This window comes from Panulirus ornatus, chromosome 1 (genome assembly GCF_036320965.1).
Source record: "Panulirus ornatus isolate Po-2019 chromosome 1, ASM3632096v1, whole genome shotgun sequence".
Lineage (NCBI taxonomy): Eukaryota > Metazoa > Arthropoda > Malacostraca > Decapoda > Palinuridae > Panulirus > Panulirus ornatus.
Genome location: NC_092224.1, coordinates 15,981,573 through 16,009,018, shown reverse-complemented (window position 1 = coordinate 16,009,018; position 27,446 = coordinate 15,981,573). Strand labels below are relative to the sequence as shown.

The following is a 27,446-nucleotide window of genomic DNA, read 5'->3' as shown; positions in this document are numbered from 1 at the left end:
AAATATGAACGAAAATAAGAGTGTTAGTCGGGTAAGTAGGACACGAGACCACTGGCAGGTGGACGAAGGTTGGTGTATAACAAGGCAGGTCGTTGTGTTACATCCTGGTAACACATTTGTCACTCATATCCAGCACTAAAATTATGGCTAAAACTGGTTGATATTATAAATCATTTCTTCACCGTTTCATTGACTGACTTTCCCCGTAATGTGTGGTGATTAATCGGAATTAAGTAGAATGATCGAGCGGTAAGATACTGTTAATGGTGCACATCCGCTTCCGCACACACTTCCGCAGAGGTGTGAAAGCTTACCTTCGTTACATCATTGGTTTGGAGACCTTGAGGTACAGCGTCCACTGCCACAGTAGGGGGTACGTATCTGGGGGAGGGACCGGCCACCTGGACCCACAGTGTGAGGGAGGGACCGGCCACCTGGACCCACAGTATGAGGGAGGGACGGCCACCTGGACCCACAGTGTGAGGGAGGGACGGCCACCTGGACCCACAGTGTGAGGGAAGGACTCGCCACCAGGACCCACAGTGTGAGGGAGGGACTCGCCACCAGGACCCACAGTGTGAGGGAGGGACCGGCCACCTGGACCCACAATATGAGGGAGGGACTCGCCACCAGGACCTACAGTGTGAGGGAGGGACCGGCCACCTGGACCCACAGTATGAGGGAGGGATTCGCCACCAGGACCCACAGTGTGAGGGAGGAACGGCCACCTGGACCCACAGTGTGAGGGAGGGACGGCCACCTGGACCCACAGCGTGAGGGAGGGACCGGCCACCTGGACCCACAGTGTGAGGGAGGGACTCGCCACCAGGACCCACAGTGTGAGGGAGGGACGGCCACCTGGACCCACAGTGTGAGGGAGGGACTGGCCACCTGGACCCACAGTGTGAGGGAGGGACGGCCACCTGGACCCACAGTGTGAGGGAGGGACCGGCCACCTGGACCCACAGCGTGAGGGAGGGACTGGCCACCTGGACCCACAGTGTGAGGGAGGGACCGGCCACCTGGACCCACAGTGTGAGGGAGGGACTGGCCACCTGGACCCACAGCGTGAGGGAGGGACCGGCCACCTGGACCCACAGTGTGAGGGAGGGACGGCCACCTGGACCCACAGTGTGAGGGAGGGACGGCCACCTGGACCCACAGTGTGAGGGAGGGACCGGCCACCTGGACCCACAGTAACATTAGGTCTTCCCTCCTGGGAGGGGACATCCTGTGTATGGGGGGAGGAAACGCATACTATAACGAGGGAGGGGACAAGTGCTGTGTCCTGACCCGGGGCTCTGTAGCCACATACACGCACACACACATACACCAGGCTTAGGCTGGGGTATGAGTATGGACAGCCATACATGGGAGTAAAGACATGGTACACATAAACAAAGTTAAGAGGCGGGGTAACGCGAGCGTAAAACTCTTTCCTCGTGACACAAATAATAATCAAACACACACACACACACACACACACACACACACACAGATACACACGAGTGTAAAATTCCCTCCACATGCGGCACAAATAGGTAATAAAACATGGGACGCGGCAGATTATATCCAGGTCCACATGACATGACACAGGCAGGCATTTATCCACACACCCCGGGCTGACGTAGGGAGACACACACACTGCCGTTGTCAGGAGGAGGGTGGTTGGGGAGAGAGATACCATAGGGAATTATTGCAATGACTCCGCTGGAAGTGAGAGGGCTCAAGGGGGAGATGGGAGCTGGTGTAGTTAGCGTGTGTACAGAGAACATAGTGAGGCCCATGATGTTCTTTAGGAGCTTCCTTCATCATAACACTATCCCAGTACAGTGGGAGACAACCAATGGACTGTCAGTTATCTATATAAGTAAGGCGACGGAGGAGGAACTCTGGACTACACACAAGTATCACAAGCAAGCATCACCTGCATAACGACAAGGAATTCTGGACTAACACAAGCAAATGAAGTGAGACTTTCAAGAGGGCGTCAGAGGAGACCAATGTAAACTGCTACCTGACTGGGAGGAAACAGATGGTATACGTCGAGGGGGGCGAGTGTGGAGGGTGGGGGCCCCTCAGGGCTCACTGCTGGCACCGCTACCATATCTCAAGTGAGCAAATCATTTGTTAGAGGAGAGAGGTTCATAACCGTACATGTTTTTGGACGATTCCATACCATGAAATCAATATTAGGTAACAGAAATTGCGAAATATTGCAAAATTAGGCAGACACCAGGTGTAGCAGCGGTCTGACGAGTGGCTAGTGAAAAGTAATGCAAGAAAATACAAAGACACTAAGACAGGAAAAGCAATAAGCAAAGTGCGTGGTGTATAGAAAATAGAATCACACTGTGAAAAGGACCTCAGAGTCGACATTATCACGAACTTGTCCCCAGGATATAATGAGAGAGAGAGAGAGAGAGAGAGAGAGAGAGAGAGAGAGAGAGAGAGAGAGAGAGAGAGAGAGAGAGAGAGAGAGAGACGTAAGTTCAAAATTGCTTTCAAATACATTGAGCCACAGTGGAACACGTCGGAAGAATGTGACCTCACCTGAGGCGTCACACAGACCTTGCGGGGAGGCGCAGGGATTAAAAGAATGCAACAAGTATGTTCCCTGACCTGGGTGGACGACAGGTGGTGGCCAGCCCTGCATCTGCTCACTTTCAAAGCAAAAAAAGAAAAAAAAGGGGGGCACATGCGGCCATGATGCTCCTTGGTAAATTCCTAGGCGGCCAGGACGACGGGAACACAGATAAGTTGTTGGAGATCAGGAGAGAATCCTGTACAAGAGGACGTAACTGTGAGGGAGATGTACGAAGGAACGTGAGGAACTATGAGGGAGATGTACGGTGGAACGTGAGGAACCATGAGGGAGATGTACGGTGGAACGTGAGGAACCATGAGGGAGATGTACGGTGGAACGTGAGGAACCATGAGGGAGATGTACGGAGGAACGTGAGGAACTATGAGGGAGATGTACGGTGGAACGTGAGGAACCATGAGGGAGATGTACGGTGGAACGTGAGGAACCATGAGGGAGATGTACGGTGGAACGTGAGGAACCATGAGGGAGATGTACGGAGGAACGTGAGGAACTATGAGGGAGATGTACGGAGGAACGTGAGGAACCATGAGGGAGATGTACGGAGGAACGTGAGGAACCATGAGGGAGATGTACGGTGGAACGTGAGGAACCATGAGGGAGATGTACGGAGGAACGTGAGGAACTATGAGGGAGATGTACGGAGGAACGTGAGGAACCATGAGGGAGATGTACGGAGGAACGTGAGGAACTATGAGGGAGATGTACGGAGGAACGTGAGGAACCATGAGGGAGATGTACGGAGGAACGTGAGGAACCATGAGGGAGATGTACGGAGGAACGTGAGGAACCATGAGGGAGATGTACGGAGGAACGTGAGGAACTATGAGGGAGATGTACGGTGGAACGTGAGGAACCATGAGGGAGATGTACGGTGGAACGTGAGGAACCATGAGGGAGATGTACGGTGGAACGTGAGGAACCATGAGGGAGATGTACGGTGGAACGTGAGGAACCATGAGGGAGATGTACGGAGGAACGTGAGGAACCATGAGGGAGATGTACGGAGGAACGTGAGGAACCATGAGGGAGATGTACGGAGGAACGTGAGGAACTATGAGGGAGATGTACGGAGGAACGTGAGGAACCATGAGGGAGATGTACGGTGGAACGTGAGGAACCATGAGGGAGATGTACGGAGGAACGTGAGGAACCATCACGTTAGCAGCAGGCTTGTGGACGCGTGGAATGTAGCAGGCCAAGAGGAGGTTAACACTGCTAGAGATATAAAACACAAAATCATTTATGGTGAGAATATGTAGATTAAGACGAGGCCACACGACTGTACACCTCTATACAGTGATGATAAGAAATAACACACACACACACACACACACACACACACACAGTGTAGACTTGCATGCATCCTGGTTCTCAAACTCACATCAACACATCTGTATAAAACTGAACATTATCACCTTGTACAGTTCTGTCATTCCTCTTATGCTAGGTCACTATGTAGGTCATCCTGGGTCATTATATAGGTCATCTTCGGTGACTGTGGAGGTCATTCTGGGTCACTATGTAGGTCTTCCTGGGTTACTATGTAGGTCTCCCTGGGTTACTATGTAGGTCATGCTGTGTCACTATGTAGGTCATCCTGGGTCACTATGTAGGTCATCCTGTGTTACTATGTAAGTCATCCTGGGTCACTATGTAAGTCATCCTGGGTCACTGTATAGGCCATCCTGGGTCACTATGCAGGTCATCCTTGGTCACTGTGTAGGTCATCCTGGGTCACTATGTAGGTCATCCTGGGTCACTGTGTAGGTCATCCTGGGTCACTATGTAGGTCATGCTGGGTTACCATAGAGGTCACATTGGGTCACTACATAGGTCCTTCCAGGTCACTATGTGTCATTCTAGGACGCCATACAGGTATTTGGGGTCACTGCACAGGTCACTCCTTGTCACAGTAGGTCAGCCAAGGGGTCACTGCAAACCACTGTGGACACTGAGGCACTACAGATCATCGTCAGCTTATACCAGGTCATGACGCGCGCAGGTCACAGGTCGCTGAGCGACAGAGGGATCAATACCAGGACCGAATGATTGAACTCAAGCTGACAAGCTCAAGCTTACCAGCGTTACTCATGTCGCTGCCTGCACAGATACCGAAGCTTACCAGCCGTAACCATGTTCCAGTCAGCATAGGAACTTAAAGCTTACAAGCTTTAGCTATTTATCAGCCAGCACAAGTACTTGAAATTATCAATTTTAGCAATGTTCAAACCAACACAAGAACTTAAACCTTTAGCAATGTTCCAGTCAGCACAGGAGCACAAGCTTACGAGCTTTAGCCATGTTCCAGGCAGCACAGGAACTTAGGTTCACCAGCTTTAATTACTTTTCAAATCGGATAAGAACCCAAGCTTAATGGCTTGAGACGCCCAACGAACACACAAAGCGTAACACAGTACAGAGATAAAACGCTGCAAAAAATAAGGCACAGAACTCAAGACACGAAACACAGAAAACGATAACCGAAAAAAGAAATTATACAGAAACATGGAAATACACGTAAAAGAATAGAAAAAACTGGAGAGAAAAAACTATAAACAGAGAAAATAGATAACCTCCAACACAAGTCAGAGACAACCTCCAACACAAGTCACAGATAACTTGTAACTCAAGTTACAGAAAACGTACAACATAAGTCACAGACAACCTCCAACACAAGTCACATATAACCTGCGACACAAGACACAGATAACCTCCAACACAAATCACAAGCAACCTGCAACGCATGTCACAGGCAACCTCCAACACAAGTCACAGGTAACCTCCAACATAAGTCACAGGTAACCTCCAACACAAGTCACAGGTAACCTCCAACACAAGTCACAGGTAACCTCCAACACAAGTCACAGGTAACCTCCAACACAAGTCACAGGTAACCTCCAACACAAGTCACAGGTAACCTCCAACACAAGTCACAGATAACCTATAACGCATGTCACAGGCAACCTACACCACGTCACAAACAACCTACGACACAAGTCACAGGGAACCTTCAACACAAGTCATACACAACCTACAACTCAAGTCAGGGACAACCTACATCACAAATCACAAGCAACCTACAAGAGTCACAGACAACGTACAACACAAGTCACAGACAACTTACTACACGTCAAAGACAATCTACAATACAAGTCACATAACCTACAACACTTGTCACAGACAACTTACAACACACTTCCTAGGACAACATGAAACAAAAGTCACAGACAACCTACAACACAAGTCACAGATTTCCAAGAACACAAGTCACAGGCTACCCTACAACAAAAGTCACAGGCAACTTACAATACAAGTCACAGACAACTTTCAACACAAGTCATAGACAACCTACAACACAAGTCAGTCACAGGCAACTTACAACACAAGTCACAGACAATCTAGAACATTAGGTACAGTGAACCTCCAAATAAGTCACAGACTACCTGAAATATAAAGTAAAAAGGACAACCTACAACTCAAGTCAAACAGACAAAAAAAGGGTTAATAACATATCATGGTAAACATAAGACATGGCAGACAAAAGACTCAGGAGGAAACAAAGCAATGAAGACAAAATACAATGTAAATAAGAAGTAGTAAACATAAAACAAAACAAAAAAGACAGAACAAGACAGAACAAAAGACAAAGAAAACAGTAAACAAAAGGCAGAGTGAACATAGAACACAGATACAACAATCAAAATTACAAATAGAATTTAAGATAGTCACAGAAAACAAAAAAGAAACACAGGGAAAGCGGAACAGGAGACAAGAGAAAACAGAAGAAAAGGAATAGGCAGAAAGGACGAGACCTGGCAAACATATGAAACACAAAACAGAACATACAAAATACGAAACGCAGACCACTGGAGAAAGAAGAAAAACAAAAAACAAAACAACACACACGGCAGAAAAACGAAACAGAAGTTAGAAAAACCAGAAAAACACGAAACACAGAAAGCATAATAACACGTAACACAAAACATGAAATAGCAGAAAAACAACAGGTTACAGAAACGAGCAACGCCAGACACAGAAAGTTCAAGACACAGAAAACGCAAAACATGGAAGACGATGAAACTAGAAAACACAAAACTTACAAAACTCAAAACATTAAAAAGAAGAAGCAAAAACATTAGACAAAACATTTGAAATATAGAAAACGAAGACACCAGCATCACAGTTTATGAAGAACAAGATATATAACACATAAAACAAATCAAGAACATAGACAAAAGGACTAGAGACAATTATAAAAAAGACCGGAGACACAGGACACATGAACAACAAGCATCCAAGAACCGGAACACAGAAAACACAAAGCAGAACAGGAAGAAAACAGAAAGCAATGGACACGTCAACCCACATAAGGTATAACTAGAATAAAGAAAACAGAAGAACACAGAATATATGAGACAAGAAGCAAGAACCAAACAGAAAAAAAAAAAAAAAAACGGAAAACACAGACACCATAAGAAAGCTAAAGGAAAATAAGACATAGAAAACACGCCACTAAATACAAACCATCGAAAAACAATGAACAGCAACAAAAAAACACAGAAAGAATAGAAAAGTCGACAACAGACAACGAACAACACAGGGAACAAAGAAAACAAAGAAAACAGAAAACAAAGGTACAGAAATAGAAGAAAGGATGGGTAGGAAAAATCTATTGAAAGGTCTGGAGGCTGAGATACATAATGAACTTGTGAATACCGAACTCTCGAGGCTGAGATGAACAGTGAACAAGCGAGGGAAAACTTTGAGGGTTGAGATGAACACTGAACAAACGGAAGGAACGCAAAGATGACCACTGAACAAGATAATAAAACACGAGGGTTTAAGTAGAGCTGAAAACAAGCGGACACACGAGACCACGAGACCATCAGATGACGAGAACATATGAACAGTAAACTAAGGTGGCTCAGATGAACAGTGTACACTGACAGTACAGTTCAGAACATATGAGACTAATATGGACAGTGAACAGAACACAAAACACAAGTACACTGACAATACTCACCTCTGAGCACAGATGAACGAGAAGTGAGGAGAGAGCATGAACGTTCTACTGAACATAACCAGAGAGGGAGGCCAGACGAGGTTATCAGGGCAAGCCAGGGGTCAGCCGCTGCAGATTTTGCAAGAATCACCAGGGGTCGAGGGTATAGAAGGGCCATGCCAGCGGAGGAACCGTGGGGCCTGAGAGAAAACGGACTGTGTGTGTGTGTTTGTGTGTGTGTGTGTGTGTGTGTGTGTGTGTAATTGCCTACGTATAATGTATGGGACGGGGGGGGGGGGGGGGTTTACATCGAGGTCACCATCTCTTAAACATTCTCTACAATAATATGTCTTCTTAAACTTCCCTATACTGTTAGCATTCACTCTTCCATCTCTCACCTCATCTTTTCTTTATGTGTGTGTGAGTATTAGTAAATGAATATATGTGTTGATGTGCTTCGAATATGTATAACAATACCAATGCTCAGAACATGTGTAAGTAGGGTGTATTCTTTACTTGAATGTATATAAGTACAGCTCTTAAACATATGTAACTGTACTAAGGCGCGCACACACACACACACACACACACATATATATATATATATATATATATATATATATATATATATATATATATATATATATATACATATCGTAAGGGTAAGAGAGATGTGTGGAAATAAAAAGAGTGTGGTTGAGAGAGCAGAAGAGGGTGTTTTGAAATGGTTTGGGCACACGGAGAGAATGAGTGAGGAAAGATTGACCAAGAGGATATATGTGTTGGAGGTGGAGGGAACGAGGAGAAGTGGGAGACCAAATTGGAGGTGGAAAGATGGAGTGAAAAGGATTTTGTGTGATCGGGGCCTGAACATGCAGGAGGGTGAAAGGAGGGCAAGGAATAGAGTGAATTGGATCGATGTGGTATACCGGGGTTGACGTGCTGTCAGTGGACTGAATCAGGGCATGTGAAGCGTCTGGGGTAAACCATGGAAAGCTGTGTAGGTATGTATATTTGTGTGTGTGGACGTATGTATATACATGTGTATGGGGGTGGGTTGGGCCATTTCTTTCGTCTGTTTCCTTGCGCTACCTCGCAAACGCGGGAGACAGCGACAAAGCAAAAAAAAAAAAAAAAAAAATATGTATATATACGTTGAGATGTATAGATATGTGTATGTGCATGTGTGGACGTGTATGTATATACATGTGTATGTGGGTGGGTTGGGCCATTCTTTCGTCTGTTTCCTTGCGCTACCTCGCTAAAGCGGGAGACAGCGACAAAGTATAATAAATGAATAAATAAATAAATATATATATATATATATATATATATATATATATATATATATATATATATATATATATATATATATATATATATATATATACTAGTAGCCACAAGAAAATGAAACAGATTCGAACGCTTTCGTGATAATTCACTTTTTCAAAAATACGGATATAATGAACAAATGTAGGCTATACAAACATACATATGTGTGACATGTAAGGCGCATGACCTCGTCAGGTGAGGGTCAGACGGGAAGGTCAGGTAAGAAATGTGATCACAAAAGACAAGGGTCGAATCACGAAAGGAAAGGGTCGGGTCACCGAAGGCATGTGTCAGGTGACCACAGGCAGGGGTCTGGTGATCAAATACAAGTGTCAGGTCAAAGATAAGCTCACGAACTTAGACGTAATTTATATGTGTATAGACCGATGTTGAGATTACTGGTGAAGCTGTGTATGATAATGCTAGATTCTATGATATCTCTGTCCATAATTGAAAGACGAGATACAATTTTAAGAGCTTTGTTCTAGTCAGTAGGGTGGCCGAAGTCTCGCAATGTGCAGGAATAGAGCACTGGGTTCTTACCCAACACGAACACAATACTGGAGCTGCTTGATTCTTAAATTCAGTTATTTTCCACTCTGCCGACAGGGTACTTCATTGCAACCCTTCTATGGTATCCCATAAACACAACCACTTGAATTTTCAGAGGCGAGTCTTTGATAAGCAAATTTCTCACTGTATTGCTGTTCTTAAATACAATGTTGATTTCAAATTCTTTAAGTAGTTGGGGGTAGTCCTCAGAAGATGATGTGATACGGTAGTAATAGAGGCATTATAGTGCTATAAGTTTCCAAAATATCTCCGGCACTATGCAAAGAGCTGTCAATAAAGGTCTTGGGGCGGATTAAGGACGATGCAATTTCACAGATTTTGCTGAGTTCACCAACAAGAAATTATTGACTGCGAATACGCTACACGGGAAGTAACAACGAAGTGAACACGGATTGTTTTAGTTTATCGTAGTCAGCTGAGTAGAAGTGTATACATGAGCTGACATTTGTAGGTTTTCTAAAAATGTTGAACTTGAAGTGGTTCATGTCTGTGCGCCGTGACAAGCACGAATGACAGGGTTCCCTCATTTTCTTCGTGACAGGTGAACATAACTGAAGGTATTTGATAAGTATAGGGAAGTAGTCACTGATTTCTTGATCTTTAGGCCATATGCAAATTACATCTACATAACCAAACCATTTGGCGCCTGTGGGTATGGCGGTCGAAATTTAACTTCGAAGAACTCCATGTGAAGAGTACTTCGCAAAGCAGGAAGGGGATTTCCCATCGTCATGCCGAATCTCTGTAGATAGTGCTTATCGCTGAAACAAACTTGTAGTCCATGATGCAGAGCTGTACTGATAGAGGCAACAGAAGAGTGTGAGTACCAGGCTATTCAAACAAAAACACCAGCAAGTCATCCACGGAAACATTAGTGTAGAGTGACAACGCCGAAACATATTCGTCTGCATATATATATATATATATATATATATATATATATATATATATATATATATATATATATATATATGTATATATATATATATATATATATATATATATATATATATATATATATATATATATATATATTTTTTTTTTTTTTTTTTTTTCTTTCTTCTTTTAAACTATTCGCCATTTCCCGCGTTAGCGAGGTAGCGTTTAAGAACAGAGGACTGGGCCTTTGTGGAACATCCTCACCCGGCCCCCCTCTTTTCATTCTTTTGGAAAAAAAAAAAAAAAAACCGAGAGGGGAGGATTTCCAGCCTCCCGCTCCCTCCCCTTTTAGTCGCCTTCTACGACACGCAGGGAATATGGGGGAAGTATTCTTAATCCCCTATCCCCAGGGATAATATATATATATATATATATATATATATATATATATATATATATATATATATATATATATATATATATATATTTTTTTTTTTTTTTATACTTTGTCGCTGTCTCCCGCGTTTGCGAGGTAGCGCAAGGAAACAGACGGAAGAAATGGCCCAACCCCCCCATACACATGTACATACACACGTCCACACACGCAAATATACATACCTACACAGCTTTCCTTGGTTTACCCCGGACGCTTCACATGCCTTGATTCAATCCACTGACAGCACGTCAACCCCTGTATACCACATCGCTCCAATTCACTCTATTCCTTGCCCTCCTTTCACCCTCCTGCATGTTCAGGCCCCGATCACACAAAATCCTTTTCACTCCATCTTTCCACCTCCAATTTGGTCTCCCTCTTCTCCTCGTTCCCTCCACCTCCGACACATATATCCTCTTGGTCAATCTTTCCTCACTCATTCTCTCCATGTGCCCAAACCATTTCAAAACACCCTCTTCTGCTCTCTCAACCACGCTCTTTTTATTTCCACACATCTCTCTTACCCTTACGTTACTTACTCGATCAAACCACCTCACACCACACATTGTCCTCAAACATCTCATTTCCAGCACATCCATCCTCCTGCGCACAACTCTATCCATAGCCCACGCCTCGCAACCATACAACATTGTTGGAACTACTATTCCTTCAAACATACCCATTTTTGCTTTCCGGGATAATGTTCTCGACTTCCACACATTTTTCAAGGCTCCCAAAATTTTCGCCCCCTCCCCCACCCTATGATCCACTTCCGCTTCCATGGTTCCATCCGCTGACAGATCCACTCCCAGATATCTAAAACACTTCACTTCCTCCAGTTTTTCTCCATTCAAACTCACCTCCCAATTGACTTGACCCTCAACCCTACTGTACCTAATAACCTTGCTCTTATTCACATTTACTCTTAACTTTCTTCTTCCACACACTTTACCAAACTCCGTCACCAGCTTCTGCAGTTTCTCACATGAATCCGCCACCAGCGCTGTATCATCAGCGAACAACAACTGACTCACTTCCCAAGCTCTCTCATCCCCAACAGACTTCATACTTGCCCCTCTTTCCAAGACTCTTGCATTTACCTCCCTAACAACCCCATCCATAAACAAATTAAACAACCATGGAGACATCACACACCCCTGCCGCAAACCTACATTCACTGAGAACCAATCACTTTCCTCTCTTCCTACACGTACACATGCCTTACATCCTCGATAAAAACTTTTCACTGCTTCTAACAACTTGCCTCCCACACCATATATTCTTAATACCTTCCACAGAGCATCTCTATCAACTCTATCTTATGCCTTCTCCAGATCCATAAATGCTACATACAAATCCATTTGCTTTTCTAAGTATTTCTCACATACATTCTTCAAAGCAAACACCTGATCCACACATCCTCTACCACTTCTGAAACCACACTGCTCTTCCCCAATCTGATGCTCTGTACATGCCTTCACCCTCTCAATCAATACCCTCCCATATAATTTACCAGGAATACTCAACAAACTTATACCTCTGTAATTTGAGCACTCACTCTTATCCCCTTTGCCTTTGTACAATGGCACTATGCACGCATTCCGCCAATCCTCAGGCACTTCACCATGAGTCATACATACATTAAATAACCTTACCAACCAGTCAACAATACAGTCACCCCCTTTTTTAATAAATTCCACTGCAATACCATCCAAACCTGCTGCCTTGCCGGCTTTCATCTTCCGCAAAGCTTTTACTACCTCTTCTCTGTTTACCAAATCATTTTCCCTAACCCTCTCACTTTGCACACCACCTCGACCCAAACACCCTATATCTGCCACTCTGTCATCAGACACATTCAACAAACCTTCAAAATACTCATTCCATCTCCTTCTCACATCACCACTACTTGTTATCACCTCCCCATTTACGCCCTTCACTGAAGTTCCCATTTGCTCCCTTGTCTTACGCACCCTATTTACCTCCTTCCAGAACATCTTTTTATTCTCCCTAAAATTTACTGATAGTCTCTCACCCCAACTCTCATTTGCCCTTTTTTTTCACCTCTTGCACCTTTCTCTTGACCTCCTGTCTCTTTCTTTTATACTTCTCCCACTCAATTGCATTTTTTCCCTGCAAAAATCGTCCAAATGCCTCTCTCTTCTCTTTCACTAATACTCTTACTTCTTCATCCCACCACTCACTACCCTTTCTAAACAGCCCACCTCCCACTCTTCTCATGCCACAAGCATATATATATATATATATATATATATATATATATATATATATATATATATATATATATATATATATATATATATATATGTGTGTGTGTGTGTGTGTGTGTGTGTGTGTGTGTGTGTGTGTGTGTGCGTGTGTGTGTGTGTGTTTATTTGCTGTTTCCCGCATTAGTGAGTTAGTGCTAGGAATGGAAGAATAATGGGCCTCATCCGCTCACATCCATTCTCTAGCTGTCATGTGTACTGCACTGAATCCTCAGCTCCCTTTCCACAACCAGGCTCAGACCGTTATGTGGTTACCTCCCGTTGCTTCATGTGCACAGGTTCAGTCCCTTGACAGCACACGCTCCCATCCTACCATATCGTTTCAGTTCACTATATCCCGTGTTTAGGTCCCAAACACTCGAAATATGTTTCACTCCATAATCCATCTCTAGTTTCGTCTCTTCCTTCTCCTTGTCCCTTCTAATTCTGACTTGCATAGCCCTATTTGTTAACTCCTTTACTCATTCTCTCCACACTACCTATGTCGTCTTTCTTCTTACCTTCGTCACATCAGCACACCCCAGTCTGATCCTTCGGGGAGAATGAGCTTTCCTCGCCTGGGTCCTACTACACTCCAACTTTTGAAAATTGAAATACAAGAAGGGGAAGCTTTCCAGCTCCCCACACTCGCTCCTCGTAGACGCCATTTACGACACGGAGGGAATATATGGAAAGTATTCCTTCGGGGCCTGAATACGAAGAAAGGTAGAAGACGTGCACGGGACAGAGTGAATTGGAACGATGTAGTATACCGGGTTCGACGTACTGTCAATGGACTGAACCAGGGGATGGGAAGCGTCCAGGGGTAAACCATGGAAAGGTTTGTGGGGCCTGGTTGTAGATAGGTAGTTGTGGTTTCGGTGCATTACATAACATGATAGCAACAGAATGGATGTGAGCGTAATTATCACATCGTCAGGAGAGATACAAGAATGAGATAGACAACAAACAACAGTCAGTTGATATATATAAAAAAAAAAAAAAAAGGCGAAGGCTAAGGCACCATCAGCAACTATATTCATATTAACAAGTACTGAAATACATGGAAACGATTTACAATTGGGCACCGGGGATATGAACCCAGGAAAAACGTGATGGCAACCAGTGTTTCCCATATACTCACACACAACATCTTATGGCAACCACTTTGTGGATCCTTTCTCTCACCACTTGAATTCCTCGTTACTCGATAACGGTTGAAGGAAGCCGGGATGCAGTGTGTGTAATGTAATCATGCGTAGAGATTTGTGTCTAACAAATAACACGGAAAGTTATAGAGAAGTTGTCTTCCAGTAGCCGGTACAACACAGAAAGATAATCGGGAGAATAGAAAGCAGACACAAGATAATTATCTGTGAGCAAACTGTCATATTCCGTCAAAGATGCATAAAAGTGCAATTTATACACACACACACACACACACACACACACACACACACACACATATATATATATATATATATATATATATATATATATATATATATATATATATATATGGGTGAAAGGACCATGCCTCCAGGACTGTCAAAGTCTGGTTGTAATGAGGGCGTAATCACACACGCGGAAGCACGTGTGCGCAACTATGCATCACAGGGACGGGAGTGAAAGTTGCTTAAGGTCTGTGAGCACGACGGTACGACCTTTGCTAATGATACCGTGACTCGAACGGGGCCAGGCAATTTTAACCAAGGGATGCAGGTGTCGTGCTCAAGGGTCGTCGTGCCGTCCTACTCGTGGGTCGTAACGTCATGCTTTTGTACGGTCCTCACCCATGGGTCGTACCATCATGTTCAGCAGTCGTACTTTCCCGCTCAAGGGGTTAAGATTCAGTTAGGTAATATGTCAGGTTGATAACTAGAGTACAATGACATACTTACGTCTATCTTTTTTTTCATTGGAGGTTATCGTACAGAAAAGCAGAGTTAACGTACTTAAACATGTAGACAATAGAAACTTGTTAACCATCCCGTCCTATGGGTTATATGGGTTAAGTCATAATTTTTAGACGATATCGTTGTTGTGACGTCTGAGGTCCCTCGCTAAAAGGCGAAAAAATTCCAACATTCGAAAACTCCAACCATAACCATCAAGCTGTTATGATTCTCAAGAATTCACTGCAGCCAGGACGACCAAATTATGCTTCTTGAGGCTTTATATTATTCACTGTTGAAGTGGCTCCATTGAAATGTTTGATTCATTGTCAAGAGCTTGAATTATCGTACATGAGGAGTTTATTTGTGCTGAAGGAGTTTAGGTATCGTACTCAGAGAATCACATGATCCTACCCAAGAGGTTATAAGTTATCGTATTTAGCGGGTTAAGATAGCCGTCTTTCTAGAGATAAGCCGCTTTATTTTTCCAAAGGGAATTAGATTGCATAATTTAGGGACGAAACACAGTGCTCACGGAGGAGGGGGGGGGGGAATTTGATATCGTATGCAAATGGTTGTTATCGTATTCCACAAGCCTTCTTATTCAAAGGAATTAATTATCGTTCACAAAGTTATGGTGGTAAATAAGTTAATTGATCATAAACCTGGAATTACATTCGTATTCAAGTGGTTAGATTTTCATACCCAAGTACGTGATATGCCGTATTTCAGCGAGATGAAACATCGTATTCCAAGAAATATGTCATCGTGCTGAAGGGAAGTAGACCGTACTAAAATGGAATCAGAGAACAACGTGCCTCTCACATGGTAACGTGTCAGTAAAAGCCATGAACGTGGTGGGGGGGGGGGGGGGGGAGGGAAAAATCTACTTCTCATGGCGGTGGGGAAGTGATGCGTGCTGGGGTGCGCGCGTGCGGCGCCCGGGGACACACCTGTATTGATCAGGGAGCGGGCGGGCGGGCCGGCCTCGTGCACCCAGCACAGCATATCCTGGGCCTCCCTGGCACAGAGAGTCTCTCTTCTTTGTCTGTCTCTAGCTCATTCCCATCAAACCCCGATGATTATACGATCATATGAGGCTAGTCTTATATCTACAAGATGTATATGTGTCGCGTGGACACCGGTATTGATCATTGCAGTGGACGAACGGCGAAGGATGTATGAGCAAAATTTCCTGGATCTTCCTGACTCCAGCATGCGTCTCCTGACGAGAGCCGTTCACTTCCTGACATCTTGGGGGTCGGAGGACACAGCGGCAGAGGTTGCTGCTGCTGCTACCACATTGTGCCGACGCTTGCCCTTGTCATCAGCCCAGGTTGCAAGCCAGACAGCTGAAGAGAGACAGTGAGGTGTGACAATGGGTAGGTCAGCGTGAGGTGTGTGTGTGTGTGTGTGTGTGTGTGTGTGTGTGTGTGTCGCAAGAGGCAGAAGGAGCCGGCAGGACGGGCGCGGGGGCTGGAGCAACGTCCGGCTCACCACTGGGGAGGGTGGGAGGCACCTCACTCCTGCTGTTGTCTCGCCTCATGTACTGCAGTGCATGCTGAGCCCTGCGGCAGGAGGCTCACACAGCGGCTACATTACTGGGGCTCCGCAGTCTCACACAGCAGCCTCGTCATTGGGGTTCCGGAGCCTCATGAAGCAGCCATATCACTAGGGTTCCGGAGCCTCACACAAAAGTTAGATTACTGGGTTCCTGAAAGCACATTACTGGAGTTCTGAAGTTTTATGAAGCAGTTACATTACTGGGGTTCCGGAGCCTGTGTGTGGCACGACCCAGCAGCAGCAGCCCCAGCAGCAGCAGCCCCAGACCACAGAGGGGAGCCAGTGCTGCTCCTGCCACACTCCTTACTTTACAACACAAATATTCTCGTGATCCCAAGAGTAACCAGCTGAGCACGACGGTACAACCCTTAGGTATGGTGGCCTGATCTTTGACCTAACTCTCAGGGATCAGGTCAAAAGGCCAGGCCATACCGTCATGCTCAAGAATCGTACCGTTCTGCTCAAGGGTCGTACCGTCGTGCTCAAATGTCGTACCGTCCAGTTTAAAGGGCTAAAGACCCTATGCGTTTTTACATAGAATGTCGTGGTTGCGACCTGGGACTGGAGACAGTGTAGTGTGTTACCACAGTCACACGCCAGTCATCATATTACTCACCAGGACGCAAATCACAGATAAGCTGCACATCACCAGGACGCAAATTATGGATAAGCTGCACATCAACAAGACCTAACTCTAATGAAATATGAATCATTTTTAAGTATACCAAAATCTTAATCTTCTGATGTTATGGTTGTAGGTGAACATCCTTGATTGATCTGAATGCAAAATGTACGTTCGTTAGTAGTATGATTGTTCAAACTCATGAGGAACAGAAGATACCATCGGTCACTTCTAAATTCTATCATGTGACCTTGAAAGTCAAAAAAAAAAGAATAATCCGACATAAATACACCAATGAATCCTCAGTGGATGCTGACTGTGTCATCTAGAAAGCAGTAGGCGTAAGCTCTGGAATTAAATAAATCAAAAGATCTTTTTTCTTGTATAATTTAGTGTTAATATCAAAGATATAGTCTACCGTGTGCAGTCGGAAAAATTATGAAAACCTTTTCTTTTTCCATTTCGTGTGAGGTAAACTAACTTTCATATAAACGATGACTGAGACGAAAAATCTACGTAGAGTTCATGTAGTTTACATACCAGAGCCAAAACAAGAATTTACAGTGGTATACATGCGACCCACATCAATAGTTCTGCTGGTGAAAGTACAAGGTGAGAGTCAGGGCTTACTTTACTGTTCAGACGGGAGTCAGACAAGGATGTCTGCCGTCAATAGCATGTCCCGTAGGTATGTGAAAGAAGTTTGTGAACATGATGATAAAGAGACAACACTTACTTCGGCAGATGACACAGCTGGTGTCACTGGCTCAATGGAAGATCTCCACAGAGATGGAATGAAATGTTTAAATGGAAGGAACGACCGAGGAGCCGTGCTGTGCTCTGTATAACCCAGTTGTTTCTCGTCACTAGAGGAAGCTGTCCAGAGGTCTTAAATCCCTGAGACTCAAGCCTACTGACCAGAACGACAACACATTTTGGACTGAGAGGTAGAATCAATGGCTTCAGGAAGGATATCGTACTTGTGTGCTCACTAATGACTAACAGACACATCCCTCCACACACAAAAAAGTTAAAGCAATGATATATACAGTACCTTAATACTACATTCATCCTTGGCATATTGATATATGATTCATTGGCCCTAGATTCCAAGCTAAAAGGTCACCTTCAAGCAGCTGAGATAAAGGTCCTCAGGCTGGTAAAAGGTGTTACCCGACCAGATGGGCAACAGGAGGAAGGAATGTACCAAGGAAGAGAAACACGATCATTGGCAAGCGAAAGCATTATTTTTCCCTGTACACCGTGTGTGGACGGCAGTGGCAGGCAGACACCACGACACTCGCCCTCACTACACCCTCAGATTAGTGGACTGGTCCAGACAACAGCTCTCCCACCATACTGAAGGACGTAAGCTGACGAACACTATTTCCGCTCACACAAATATTCAACAAATCGCTACAAAAAGGGAAAGTGACAAAGGACTGGAAGCCTGCGGGTATAACACCACTTTACAAAGACTGGGGATAGAAAATTGCCCTTTAAGCTATCGTCCTATTAGGTCGAATGCAAGAAACAATAAGAGGAACTATGATTGCTAAATGTGTAGGTGATGATAAAGTAATAACCATCTATCAACAAGGGTCTGGCAATAACTGATCCATAATGAATCTAGCGAAATTCTTCATTCATATACAGGGTGCTTAAGACTCCCCCTCCTATTGTGCTATATATCAAGATATGTAAAAGGCTTTCCACTATCACCCACATAAAAGACTGTTACATTAGAATAAGGTCTACAACATAGGGAGTGGAATCACCTTGTGGACAGTGGACTGGTGGATAGTGGACGGGTGGATAGTGGACGGGTGGATAGTGGACTGGTGGAAGGGGGACTGGTGGACAGTGGACTGATGGAAGGTGGACTGGTCACAGATGGACTAGTGGAAGGTGGACTGGTGAATAGTGAACTGGTGGATGATGGACTAGTGGTTAGTGAACTGCTGGATAGTGGACTGGTAGATGGTGGACTGGTGGAAGGTGGACTGGTGCATAGTGGACTGGTAGATAATGAACTGGTGGATGGTGGACTGGTGGATAGTGGACTGGTAGATGGTGGACTGGTGGAAGGTGGACTGGTGGATAGTGGACTGGTAGATAATGAACTGGTGGAAGGTGGACTGGTGGATAGTGGACTGGTATCCTGGTGTACTAGTAGAAGGTGGACTGGTGGATGGTGGACTGTTGGATAATGGACTGGTGGACAGTGGACTGTTGGAAGGTGGACCGGTGGATAATGGACTAGTGGATGGTGGACTGGTGGATAGTGGAGTGGTGTACTGGTGGATGGTGGATAGTGGAGTGGTGTACTGGTGGATGGTGGACTGGTGGATAGTGGACTGGTGTACTGGTGGATGGTGGACTGGTACATGGTGGACTTGTGGATAACGACCTGGTGGATAGTGGATTGCTGGATAGTGGACCGGTGGATAGTGGAATGACGAACTGTGGATTGGTGGATAGTGAACTGCTGGATAGTGAACTGATGGATAATGGACTGGTGGAAGATGAACTGGTGGATAGTGGACTGGTGGATGCAGGATTGCTGGATAGTGGACTGGTGAATAGTGGACTAGTGGATAGTGGACTGGTGGATATTGAACTGGTGAATGGTGGACTGGTGGATAGTGGACTGGTGGATGGTGGACTGCTGGATAGTGGACTGGTGGATGGTGGACTACTGGATAGTGAACAGAAGGATGGTGGACTGGTGGATAGCGACCTGGTGGATAGTGGATTGCTGGATAGTGGAATGATGGATGGTGGACTGGCGGATAGTGAACTGGTGGATAGTGAACTGGTGGATAGTGGATTGGTGGAAGGTGGACTGGTGGATAGTAAACTGGTGGATAATGGACTGGTGAAAGATGACCTGGTAGATAGTGGACTGGTGGAAGGTGGACTGGTCGATAGTGAACTAGTGGATAATGGACTGGTGGAAGATGAAATGGTGGATAGTGGACTGGTGGATGCAGGATTGCTGGATAGTGGACTGGTGAACAGTGGACTGGTGGATCGTAGACTGATGAATGGTGGACTGATGGATAGTGAACTGGTGGATGTTGGACTGGTGGATAGTGGGCTGCTGGATAGTGAACTGGTGGATGGTGGACTGCTGGATAGTGGACTGGTGGATAGTGAACAGGAGGAAAGTGACTGGTGAATAGTGAACTGGTAGAAGGTGGACTGTTGGATGGTGGACTGATGGATAGTGAACTGGTGGACGATAGACTTGTGGATGGTGGACTGGTGGATAGTGGTCTGGAGGAAAATGGACTGGTGGTTCTATTGACGGTGTGGTCACCGTAGGTCACTGTTGGCGGTATGGTCAGAGATAAATAAACTGGAGGTCACTGTTGGTTCAGGTGCCAGAGATATGTTCAGTGAAGGTCACTGTTGGTAGAGTGGTCAGAGACATGGCCAGTGGAGTTCAGTGACGGCCGGGTGATCAGAGAAATGGTCACTGAAGCTCAATGTTGGTGGATGATGACATGAATTACATAAGTGACTCTTTTAAGAAACTTAAGTTTCCAGGAGGAGTGATACGTACATTAAAAAGTATAGCGAAGGAAATATACAGACGATCAGGTTAGGACAGTAATGACTTCAATAAAGATGATGACGTCACGGTTTCCCCAAGGTATGAATAAATTCCTCATGAAAGCAGGGAATGAGGATAGCAAGGACGTCTAGTACAAAGATATGGGAGCTGGTCAAGAATAAATGTAAGGAAGTAAATTCTGATACGGAGCTCAGAATGCTACTATACAAATCAAGTGACTATTACCGACACCAGTGAGGCTCTTATGTACTCAATAGGTTTCCTCAATGCTCTGGTGCCCACCAGGTGTAGCACCACACAGTCTACAACTCACAGGAATCTGGACCCACCAACACCCTGCAGTTGGCTCCTCAAGACGCTGTTGACACATAGTACAGAAGCTACAAGACCTGTCATACTACAGGACAGGATGTCTTCACTCCACACATTACAATCATCCCATCTCACCTCCAGTTCCCAGTTCGACTCAGCTTTACCATGAACGTCAACAAGGGTTAGGGGTACGTCACTTATGGTTGTTGGTGTCAACCTACAAATGATTATCTCCTGGCCAGCTTTGTTCAGCCTCCCCTGGGAGCTGGTAGATAAAATGGGACCACTGACCTCATTATCAGAATTTAACTTTTCATCTTGACACGAGATGTGAAAACAACTAGCAATGTCCAACCTGAAGCATTGCAATAATAAAGATATGTAATAAATTCTGATACAATGTGATAGAAATTTGTAACTTCAAATAAATGTGAAACGTTTAACGCAACAATACAGTTCTTTGATCATGAGTACATATTAATCTGCAAAATTTTACAACTTTCTTTACGTTTCTGGTGAGAAAAATGTGAAATATCTTTTTTACTTTTATTCTGTGCTACAACAGGTTCAAAATGACGCACTGGCATACTCATCTTGAATACAACATCCTCATAACATGAGAGAAGCCGGGTACTTTAATTTATATATATATATATATATATATATATATATATATATATATATATATATATATATATATATATATATTTTATACTATTCGCCATTTCCCGCGTTAGCAAGGTAGCGTTAAGAACAGAGGACTGAACCTTTGAGGGAACATCCTCACCTGGCCCCCTTCTCTGTTCCTTCTTTTGGAAAATTAAAAAAAAACAGAGGGGAGGATTTCCAGCCCCCCGCTCCCCGCTCCAACATATATATATATATATATATATATATATATATATATATATATATATATATATATATATATATATATATATATATATATGTTGATGACCACAAAAGAAAATGAAATACGAGAAGTTCCTAGTACTTTCGTACATCAGATGTATCACATCTAAAGGGTAGAGCACAAGAATGAGGCATAAATTCATTGTACAGTCAATATATGTATAAAAAAAAATGGAATATGCTACATACCGTGACATGCGTGCAGCTTCCGGCACTCGGGCCTGGCATCGCGCCTGTCAAAATATTTCGTTATTACATGGTGAAAAAAATGAAGGCATTATGTGGTGAATGAGTGTATAATCATTACTAAAGTACAGACCTAAAAGATTCTTAGCATGATGAGGAGGCTTAGGGTTAACTCTAAAATGATTTCTTGGCCAAGTAAGCAAATAACTGAGGTGTTGATTTTCATCATAGTTCTCCTTCATTGCCATATATGTACGGACTTGTCAAAACACATGAGTCAAACTATCCAGTAAAAACCATAATGAATTCTATGGGCTCAGTCAATTAAACACCTTTATCGGGCTGCTAAACCTATTTATTTACGTTCACTAAACTTCCTCCTTCCACACACACTCCCACTTTCGTAGTTTCTCACTCGATTCTGCCACGAGTGCTGTGACATGAGCAAACAACAGCTGACTCACTTCCCAGGTCCCCCCAATCACCCATAGACTGTATACTCACTCCTCTTTCCAAGACCCTTTCATATACCTCCCTCACCACCCCATTCATAAACAAATGAAACAGCCATGATGACACTACACACCCCTGCCGCGGGTCAACCTTCACCTGGAACCACTTCTTCCTCTCTACCTATTCGCACACACGCCTTGCACACTTGATAAAAATTTCACCACTTCTAGCAGCAATCTTCACTCACCGCACCATGATTCTATAAGACCTTCCATATGGTATCTCTATTAACACTATCATGTATTTTCTCCAAATCCATAAATGCCTCATACGCTTGTTTCTCTAGGTATTTCTCACATTCTCTAAAGCAAACACCTGATCCACACATCCTATACTACTCTTAAACCACATTGTTCCGCCTTAGTCTGATGTTCTGTACATGTCCTCACCCTTTTAATCATTACTTATCAAATGTATAAATCTAATAAGGCTACACACAAATCTTATGAATTCTATCAAAGGCAAGGGAAGTAGAAACCTAAAAATAGTCTAATGAATATAAGGTATAGAATAAAATTCTACTATCTAAAAACAATAGAAAGAAAGCTGACTAAAAGATATTCCAACGTCTGTCTTGTGAAACCAACAATTACCAAGGCAAATATTTTATAACGAAGCTAAAACTGGAAGCATAAAAGCTTGGTAGAGACTTAAAGTGTACCAAGTATATAATGCCTTCATGATCAGGAAGTCCAACTCCCATTCACTCCTACTCAGTACTGGAAACATGGACCGTGACATAGGCCTGGCTGGCTTCCGCCAAGACGGTTACTAATAAGCGAATAATGTGGTTTAGTGATTAAAGCACCCGTTCGCGCCTAGCGACCGAAATATTCAGATGTCTTAAAATCTCAGATGTTTCTTACGATGGCCTAGCCGCCACAGCTCGTATATGTATATACAATAAAGCCTGCAAATCTTTCGGAACAACGTTTAAATCTAAACTGTTAATGATATCTTTGGCCTAAGATACCGATCTGACTGAAAATTGTGGATGATATTACTGATTAATTCTTTAAGTTTATTTCGCAAATTAAAGCTGTTTTGGCAAGTGAACCACTGCTTTTGGAACGTTTGCAGCTTCATGTTTTGTTTGGGCTAATGATTCAGTAATGATCTTTCCTATTTACGCGTCTGTAAATTTCCGAGGGAACCCGTTACCATATATTTCTTGAAAACTATAGTACGTCATTCAGTCTAAAGTAATTCGAACAAATGTTAAATCCCTAATAATCAAAGTACGAATAAGTCGTTTAAATCTAGTAGCAATAAACAAAGTGATCTTTGTACATAAGCTTGACTGGTTTGTCTAAAGATGGAAGAAGTTGATCGAGACCTACGTCAGACGTGAATTTCATATTCTGATGTTTAGCATCCAAATAATTTAGAAACAGTCGGATTTGGTCTCTAGACTTAAACCTAAGAAACGCATCCTCAACACACCCTTAAAAATTAAAGGCTTGAAATTCTGAGGGAAATCATAAAGCTTTCGTGCTGACAGAGAAAAGCATTCGCTAGGGTCAGTCCAGGTAGAGATCTCACTGCCATTTCGTTGATTTGCTGAAACATTTCGTAATTACATAAGATTACGCTGTCGTGCACTGATAATCTAAATAGATCCATCATCTACTTATGGTCAAGGCCTTCATTTAACTCTAGATCATGAAAAGAGCTGTCAATGAAGATAGCCTTAGTAGTTTTCTTTAACGGAATATTATTGAGCAGGGACGAAGTATCAATTTGACCATTACGCGTTTTCCAAGACTCAAACTTGTGATCTCATTAACAAATGAGAAGTAATCTTTAAACTGATCACTAGTTATGGAAGAAATAATTGGGACCAGAAATTTAGGCAACTTATAAATGAATGAACCTTTCGCTAAAACAACCGGTCGTAATAGTCAGTTATCTATGTTGTTAGCAGGAAGTCCATACATTATGCCCGGTTAAGAACCCTTAAGAGAGTTGTGAGTAAGTATTTAAGGCCAGAAAGAGTATCAAAAGTTAATCCAGATCTATAGATGTTCTTAAAAAAATTACAGGCGTTTCTTATGTATTGCCATACGAGTGATAGCTGCCAGGCATCGCATGTTGGTAAAACTAAGGGACTTGCGAGATCTCAGATATCTGAATACATCGGTCGTTTGCTGGGCGCCAACCGGTGCTCTACTCACTACACTATCTTTTTGGCTTTTAGTAACTACTAGCAGAAAAGCTACCAGCCTATGTCAGCGTCCATGTTTTCAGTACAGAGCAAGAGTGCGTGGCAGTTAAACCTCCTGACCTTGGAAGCATTGTATGCTTCTAGAGATAAGCCTTCCATTGGTATCAAGCTTTTATGCTTCCAATTTTAGGTTCGGCAAAAAATGTCTTAATTTCAAGCGTAGGACGCTGGGATATCGTTTAGTTAGTTTTTTTGTAATTGAATGTTTTTAGACAGTAGAATCTTGTTGTAAACTTTAAATATATAGTTAGCAGACTGTGTTTAGTATTATACGTAGTTTTCAACTTTTTAGATCTCTTTTGTTTAAATTCATTAAGGATTTGTATATAGCCTTATAAAGGATTTATACTTATAGTTATCATTATTTTAATGATTTTAGTTAATTTTCCGCCGTCAACTTTCTTGTACTAGTACTATTCGAGATTCTGGCCATACTTGGTTCTGATGATGAAACGAGTACATTGCAGAAAGTAAATCAATTAAACAAGATGTTCCTAACCATACTGGTGTTTACCTTCACTGTACAACTGCGCTTTCCACGCAACAAACTGATATCGGATGTATATAACAAAGGGGACATATGTGTCGGAAGTGGAGAGGACAAGGAGAACGGGAAGACCAAATTGGAAATGGAAGGATGGAGTGAAAAAGGCTTGGAGTGATGAAGGTCAAAACATGTAGGAGGGTGAAAGACGTGCACGGGATAGAGCAAATTGGAACGATATGGCTTGAAGAGGCCGACATGCTGTCGGTGGAGTGAACCATGGCATTGGAGCAGCCTGGGGGAGACCACGGAAAGGTGTGTGGGGCCTGGTCGTGGATAGCGAACAGGGGTTTCGGTGCATTTCACATGACAGAGAATGGATGTGATCAAATGTGGCCTTTCTTTGTCTGTCCCTGGCAATACCTCGCTAACACACTTGACCATCTTTATACCTATGAAGCCTCCCACTATTCAAACACCATTTCTGCCTCCTTAGCATCTTCTGACCACAATGTTATTTCTGTTAATTCTGATTGGACATATCCATCCCCTAACCTCCTCAAAATGCCAACTGTCCCCCTAATTGTGGTTTGATCGCTCCTGTTGATGATTATAGCCTCGGGTAAGGTGTGTACCAGACTATTAAAGCCTTTTATTCCCCTGAAACCCATTTCTGCTCGGAATCATTGCAAAGCTGATCTTCGCAAAGTCAATGACAACTTCATAAAAAGAAAGTGTGCTGACTTGACTTCCTCTACTGACAAATCTTTTTGGTCCTTAACCAAGGACATCTCCAACATTTTCAGTAATTCAATCTGATCAGTCTATATGATGAACTCTCCAAATAATAAAATCGCTCTTTTAGGTAACTCGTCTTCCTTTAACTCAACTTTGGATGATTTAGCTTCTCATCTCCTCCCACTGAACCGATGTCATCTATATTCTCCTCGTGCAGGGTCTTCCAGGTAGTCTCCCAGACCAGGTGGACAAGGCGTATATCTTAGATGGCATACCTCCTCGTGTTCTACGGGTTTGTGCCTACAAACTAACACCAAATCTTGCTTGCCTATTTTCCCACCTGTTTAAATCACGCTTTGGTGCAGCTCATCTCTGATAAAGAAGACCTCTCGAACCTCTCCACCTATCATACCACTGCTCTTGCTTTTGCTGTCTCGAAAGTCTATGAAACTTTCCTAAACTCCCACTTTCTTAAACAATTAGAATGCAATCCCCTTCTCTCAGATCACCAGTTTGTATTTCTCAGCGCAAGAACCACTGGTTATCTCCTCTTCTATGTGACTAGTCCCTCTCCCTCCTTCAGGGATTTTGGTGAAACTTTTGTCGTGACCCTCGACATCCCAAAAGCATTTGACAGGGTTTGGCATAAGTCTTTGCTTTCGAAGGTTCATTTCTTTGGTTTCTCTATTTTTGTTCTCTGGAGCATATTTTTCTCACTGACCGTTCTGCTGCAGTAGTCGTCGATGGAAAGACTGCCTCTTTCTATACCATCAGTAAAGGTGTTCCTCATCGACTACTCTCTCTTTTCTCTCAATAAATAATCTTCACTTCTAACCCTATTAACTCTAATGTGGATCATTCCACTTTACATACTTCGAGTCACTTTTCTCTCCTCAACTACACCCCAGTTGACAGCACTCTTTACCTCCACACGACTTCCCCAGGTGTCGAGATCTGAAGCAATCTCCCCACCAGTTGACCCACCGAGTTAGACCCCTACCGACCACACAACCGCGCACGACTTTCAGGGGAACATGAACCCCAGATCAAGACACTACCTTCGTTACCGGTTTCATCTATAACATTATAACACGTTAACCATTCCTGTTTTTGTTCTTTCCATTTAATCTTTGTATAGTCATTAAGCAGTTTGACCGAGGATGGGCAGTGCTTGTGTGCTCGAAACGTTTCATGTACTTCAAGAATAAAGTGAAAATTGATACAGAAATTTGATTCACACTTTATCTAACGAAGTTAAACGGGTGGCGATATATATATATATATATATATATATATATATATATATATATATATATATAT

The 27,446-nt window shown here is 43.5% G+C and overlaps 1 long non-coding RNA gene across 1 annotated transcript in view; it reads right to left on the bottom strand.

Annotated features, from left to right (window-relative positions):
* The window catches only part of LOC139758079 (uncharacterized), a 70,460-nt gene that overhangs the window by 22,418 nt on the left and 20,596 nt on the right, over positions 1–27,446 (bottom strand). The window contains exon 2 of the long non-coding RNA XR_011714764.1: positions 22,171–22,214. This is a non-coding gene — a long non-coding RNA (uncharacterized lncRNA). The remainder of the gene's footprint in view (positions 1–22,170; positions 22,215–27,446) is intronic.